Source organism: Dermacentor silvarum, chromosome 2 (genome assembly GCF_013339745.2).
Source record: "Dermacentor silvarum isolate Dsil-2018 chromosome 2, BIME_Dsil_1.4, whole genome shotgun sequence".
Taxonomy (NCBI): Eukaryota; Metazoa; Arthropoda; class Arachnida; order Ixodida; family Ixodidae; genus Dermacentor; species Dermacentor silvarum.
Window position 1 is genome coordinate 109,731,797 of NC_051155.1, and position 6,844 is coordinate 109,738,640.

The 6,844-nt window shown below is 52.3% G+C and overlaps 1 non-coding gene across 1 annotated transcript; it reads left to right on the forward strand.

The window, feature by feature from the left end:
• Positions 1-1,599: 1,599 nt before the first annotated feature.
• Positions 1,600-1,674, forward strand: Trnas-gga (transfer RNA serine (anticodon GGA)). Its single transcript has one exon. It is a non-coding gene; the product is annotated as a tRNA-Ser (tRNA).
• Positions 1,675-6,844: the final 5,170 nt, after the last annotated feature.

The window sequence follows — 6,844 nt, forward strand, 5'->3', positions numbered from 1 at the left end:
TGGCTGACCTTGCAGAAGTGCCGGAAGAACCTCATTGCCACAGTTGCGAAACGACCCCTATGGTAATGGTAAATCAATCGCTCAGCACGATTGAACGCTGAACGTTATTGAGTCTGCTTTAGAAACACGTCTCGATATTCAACATTGCGCAGAAGGGCAAAATACCTGCAATCCCCACGTCATGAACTCGCCATAAAGTCAACAAGGGTTCGGTAAATCCGATTAGAAAAAGCGCTATCGCGTTTGACCATCAGAGCGCAAGATTATCAACGACCAAGTGCACGAAATGATAAAAAAGGGAGCCATACCAGAGTCAGCGAGTCCGTGGGCAGCTCCAGTGATTCGTGTAAAAAACAAAGATGGATCTTGGAGATTTCGCGTTGACTATCGCCGATTGAATGCTGTAACACAGAAGGACGTGTACCCACTCCCACGTATTAATGACGCAATAGACTGCCTTCATTCCGCCTCTTACTTTTCCTCAGTAGACTTACGATAGGGTTACTGGAAAATTTGGATGGATCCTGAAAACAAGGAAAAGATGCCTTTGTAACCTCTGATGGGGGGCTCGTTGAATTTCATGTGAAGCCATTTGGACTGTGCAACGCTCCGTCAACTTTCGAGAGATTTGTGGACACTATCCTGCGCGGCTTGAAGTTGAACATCTGCCTGTGCTACCTCGATGACGTCGTATCTTTCGCCGCACCTTCAGCTAATGCAGCTCGCATCTGGATATGGTACTAAGCTGCATCAGAAACGCTGGCCTTATTTAAACTCAAAGAAATGCCACTTCGGAGACCGCCAAATCCTTTTGCTTTGGCTCCTCATCGATAAGGATGGCATCTGCCCTGATCCCCAAAAGACAGCAGCCGTTGAAGTGTTTGTTGCACCACGCTCTGTCAAGGAGCTCCGTAGTTTTCTGGGGCTTTGTTACTACTTCCGACGCTTTATCTTTACCAGGCGGCTAGCCGCTGAACTATTACATCAAACACTTGCCTTTGCTTCGAGTTGTCGACAAATTCGACTTCGCCCTGCCATCTGCTAGCCGCCTGGTTAGCTCAGATGGTAGAGCGGCTGCCCCGGAAAGGCGATGGTCCGGGGTTCGAGTCCCGGACCAGGATGAATTTTTCTTCAACTACGAGGCTTTCTTTCGAGGAACCCGGTTGGGTTTCCATTGTAGTAATTGCTACATTTGGGTGGAAGTCTCAGTTTCCCTTAATTACTTATCTCCACCTAGCGGATTTCCGCTGAACAATTACATCAAACACTTGCCTTTGCTTCGAGTTGTCGACAAATTCGACTTCGCCCTGCCATCTGCTAGCCGCCTGGTTAGCTCAGATGGTAGAGCGGCTGCCTCGGAAAGGCGGTGGTCCCAAGTTCGAGTCCCAGACCAGGACGGATTTTTGTTCAACTGCGAGGCTTTCTTTCGAGGAACCCGCTTTGGTTTCCATTGTAGCAATTGCTACATTTGGGTGGAAGTCTCAGTTTCCCTTAAATACTTATCTCCACCTAGCGGATTTCCGCTGAACTATTACATCAAACACTTGCCTTTGCTTCGAGTTGTCGACAAATTCGACTTCGCCCTGCCATCTGCTAGCCGCCTGGTTAGCTCAGATGGTAGAGCGGCTGCCCCGGAAAGGCGGTGGTCCCGGGTTCGATTCCCGGACCAGGACGAATTTTTCTTCAACTGCGAGGCTGTCTTTCCAGGAACCCGGTTGGGTTTCCATTGTAGCAATTGCTACATTTGGGTGGAAGTCTCAGTTTCCCTTAATATGCATCATATGCAACATATGGGGCAGAAACTTGGAGGTTAACAAAGAAGCTCGAGAACAAGTTAAGGACCGCGCAAAGAGCGATGGAACGAAAAATCTTAGGAGTAACGTTAAGAGACGAAGAGAGTGGTGTGGATCAGAGAACAAACGGGGATAGACGATATTCTAGTAGACATTAAGCGGAAGAAATGGAGCTGCGCAGGCTATGAAATTCGTAGGATGGATAACCGGTGGACCATTAGGGTTACAGAATGGATACCAAGAGAAGGGAAGCGCAGTCGAGGTCGGCAGAAAGTCAGGTGGGATGATGAAGTTAGGAAATTCGCAGGCGCAAGTTGGAATACGCTGGCGCAAGACAGGGGTAATTGGAGATCGCAGGGAGCGGCCTTCGCCCGGCAGTGGACATAAATATAGGCTGATGATGATACGCATCCATGATCGCACATGCAAGTCGCTCATTAAGTAGGCCCGAGCAGACTTACACTGTCGCTGAACAAGAATGCCTCCCGGTAATATTTGTGGTTCAGCGGTTTCGTTATTACCTGTAGGAACGCCCCTTCAAAGTTGTCACTGACCACCACTCATTGTGTTGGCTTGTAAATCTTCATGACCCTTGTGGCCGCCTTGCACGCTGGGAGCTCCGATTACAAGAATACAGTTTCAGCGTCTCTTATAAGAGTTGTCGACGACACGCTGACGCAGAGTGCCCCTCGCGTATGTCACTTAGCACTACGGACTGTGACACCGACGACTTCGATCACCTTGTGGCTTCTGTGTCGCCCAGTTTTCTGGACTTCCACTGTTTCAAAGCAGAACAGCTAAATGACGCTAAAGTTACACCGCTCTTCACCGCTACGACCGCCTCCACTAACGCACACCATTTATGTGTACGTGATGAACTCCTGCTGTATAAGAAGAATTTTTCCAGCACTGGCACACGTTTTCTTCTAGTGGTGCCGGAGAGCCTTCGCATAGCGATTCTGAGTGCTATGCTCGACGACCCTACGTCTGGCCATTTAGGTTCGGCGAGGACGCTCTACCGGATTCAAGAATGCTTTTATTGGCCTGGAATGCGACCGTCTGTTGAGACGTATGCGGCCAGCTGCATGCAGTGTCAGCGCCACAACCGCCCATCTACTGCTCTCCTGCAGCCGATACCGCCTCGAAGCACGCCTTTTCAACAAGTGGGCGATGACTTCGTGGGCCCTTTTCCAGAATTAGCCAAGGGAAATCGGTGGATAATTGTTTGCGTCGGCTACCTCACACGCTATAGTGCGAGAAGACGGCCGTGCCCTCAGCAACTGCCACTGAACTTGCAACGTTCCTGCTGCGATATGTCATCCTGCGACACAGTCCACCTCGGGTGATCATCGGTGACCGTGGATGACAATTCATAGCAGATGTCGTGGAGGAGCTGCTTCGTTTGTGTAAGCTCCACTTGCGTCACTCGATACCTCACATTGCACAAACGGATGGGCTTACGGAGCGCACCAACCTAACAATTATCAACATGCTATCTATGTGTGTTCCATCCGACCACAAGAACTGGGATGACGTACTGCCTATTATCGCGTACGCGCTCAACACCGCCAAGCATGAGACTACCGGCTATAGTGCTTTCTTCCTGCTGTACGCATGGCCACCCCGCTACACAATCGACACTGTTTCCCTTTCTGCTATCACGAAAATCCCACTGCCGCCAAGACCCTCTGCCTCGCCGAAGAGGCGCACCCTATTGCTCATTTACGCAATATGACATCGTTGGACAGATCAAAAGCACGCTATGACATTCGCCACCGTCTCGTAAACTATCGCCCTGGTGAGGACGACGAAGTGCGGTGACGGCTCGGATGGGCTCTACATCTGCTCCGCTCAGAAGCCACATTTTCGGCGAAATCACCCCGGCCTCCAGATTCTACGTAATCATCGTGTGTCTGAAGTCAGCCAGAGCACGTCGACACCGAACTTGAGGGTGTAAGTGCTATATTGTGCATTTTACGGTCACATCAAGTTCGGAAGCGGGGCCGCCCCGCTAAACCCACTACGCTGTAGGCTTCGGCCGCCGCACCGCTGCAGATGGCGAACGCGTTGCGCAATACCGACGCCGACAAAGCCCACCAATCGTCCACCGAGGCCTCAGAGGACGAGGACATGGAAATTCGCGAATCGCAAGGACTTCTTCCGGCCGCTGAGGAGAACGAACAAGACAATGAGCCATGGATCAATGTTACCAGTCGTGCCCGTCGTCGTCGGCTGCAGAAACGCTCGACCACGCCCCAACTATCCCAAACACCACCGAAGCCCGCTCTCCGCCAAAGCCGACCGGCGATGCGCAAGCCCCGACAACCACCCCTACCTGCCGACGATTACAAGTTGGCGGTTCGTCCACGGAACGGCCTGCAGCTCAACAAGGTGAGCCCAGGGAAGTTAGTAGACGCCATCACAAACGAGGCAAAGCTACAAATCGGCTACACCGGATTCAAAATACGCATCGACGAAGACCAAAACATTCTTGTTCTGGGCACTGCCTCAGAAGCTACGGCCTCAGCACTAAGCAAGATGCAGAAAATTACCATTGGTGAAACAACATATGATATTGCCTCATACGGAATATCCCCCGATAACTCGTGCAAAGGGGTGATATACAACATCGATCACGACACCACGCCATAAATGCTACTTAAACGCATTGAATCTCCCGGATACGAGGCGCTGACATGTAGAAGACTAGGAAACACAACAACCATGGTGATCACATTCCTGGGGAAAACAGTACCATATTACATCGAATTTTCCGGCCTTCTTCTGCGGTGCTACCTCTACAAGAGGACCGTGCCACATTGCCGAACCTGCAACGAGACAGGCCACAGAGAGGACGTCTGCCCGCGTCCACCCGCCACACCCAAGTGCAGGGAGTGCGGCACTTCGCTAGTAACGGAGCAGCATGAGTGCCACCCTCGGTGCTCTCTGTGCGGCGGGAACCACCCGACGGCAGCCAAAACCTGCCCCAACAGATTCCTGCCACCCGTCAACCGTCGGAAACCGCAGCAGGCCCTGAGAGCAGGCTCCTCGTCTCCGAGGCCACGTGGCGAGCGTTCAGCTTCCCGCAAGTCGCGATCCCCGAAACGACGCGGAGCTGTCCTGGAGAGGAGCAGTTCCAGGCCGCGTTCCGGTTCCAGTTCTAGGCGCAGGACCTCATCGCGACGACGGACGCCATCCCATGGCAGGACCTCGAGCCGTGGACGTTCCGCAAGTGGCAGGAGGGGAAGCAAGGGCGCAACGCAGGTCACGCAGCAGGTGAGCTGGGCACAGGTTGTTTCTCCCAAAGCTCGTTCCCCCCCCTGTTGACACAGAGCTGGCACAGGCACACGCCCAAATTAGGCGTCTCACTGAAGAGAACGCAACACTTAAAGCAGAAATCAGTAAAGTACACGCAGAGTTCGTAGCACTTAAAGATGAACTGTTAGGAAGAAATAGTACTACCGCTATACAAAGCACTTCAACCCCACCCCCGGAGAAGCGGAAACGGGAAGAGCAACCAGCACACACAGTCACTTCAAATCCGACACCGCAACGAGCAACCGCCCCGCTCACTACACCACAGGGAGTCATTCCCGTCCAATATGCCACTCCTCAGAAAGTAGAGGAGATAGTAGCAAAGGCCATTCAGAGCCTTCAGACATCCCTACAAGCTACTATGCAACAACAACTCACAGCTATACAACAGTCAGCTGCACAACAACAACAATTCGCAACTCAACAACAACACTCTAACACTGAGATGGCGGAACGCATCATGAGACTAGAGGAACGCATACTAGCACTGGAAGCTCGTCAAAGCCGGCGCCCCAAGAAATCAGCTCATCAGGCCCTACCAGATTTGCCAGATTCTCTAGGCTCACCAGAACCCCACCTGGTGCGCGCATCACCACCCCTTAATTACCAAGATGGCTCCTCCTCAACATATATGCCGTAGGCGCGGGGGCTCCCCGGCGAAACCACGGTGTGGCAGTGGAATTGCCGGGGCTACAAGAACAAGCATGGATCGCTGATGCAATACATCGCCACATCGACAAGACCACCTGAAATCATCGCACTGCAAGAGACGAACACACGTCCGCCTACCCGGATACGTCACGTATGGCACCCATAATACGGGTGACAGCCTTCACACCCTGGTCAGTAAGAAGCTAGTGGCCGTTCACCACCATCTCCAACAATCCGAACCGCTTGCCATTCTGCTCGAAATTATCCCGCAGGCAACAAAGAAGAAGGGTCCCATGTTCGTGCTAAACGCCTACTGTCGGCCGAAAAGCACGCCATCGGTCCTCAAACAGGTTTTGGAGCAAGCCACGCACGCAGCAGGCAACCATCCGCTTCTAATAGTGGGCGATTTCAATGCAGTCCACCGCCTCTGGAGTTATACGTACACCAACCCCAGGGGAAACCTGCTTCACAAAGTTATTGAGGACATGGACCTCACACTCATCAACGATCCAAGGAGTAGCACGAGGCTCGGCACAAGTGTTACAAGAGACACGAACCCCGACTTAACCCTCACCAGAAATATCCCCCAAGCTTGCTGGACCAATCTGGTGGAGTACCTAGGCAGCGACCACGCGCTGGTAGCCACCACTCTCCATGGCCTCGAATACAAAGTCAGGATAGGCACTGCTCGCCTCACGGATTGGACCAAGCCGCGGGAGATAAGAGAAGAGCTACAAACGAACAAAGCCTACAGCTTCAGTCAATTAAGGACTGGATCACTCAGCTCCACCAGGATGTGAAGGCGCATACTAAAATACTTGAAACGTCCACCACCACTCCAAGCATCGACGCTCGCTTGCTCCACATGTGGGAAGCCCGGCGTAGCCTGGTGAAGCGTTGGAAAAGGCAAAGATTAAATCGCAAGCTCAAGAGGCGAATCGCAATACTCACACAAGAGGCTGAGGAATACGCTCACACACTGTGCTGCGAAAATTGGCTATCCCTCTGCGACAGCTTGAGAGGAAGACTGAGTACTTCCAAGACGTGGAAGTTATTGAGGTATTTAATCAACCCGGCCAGCAGCA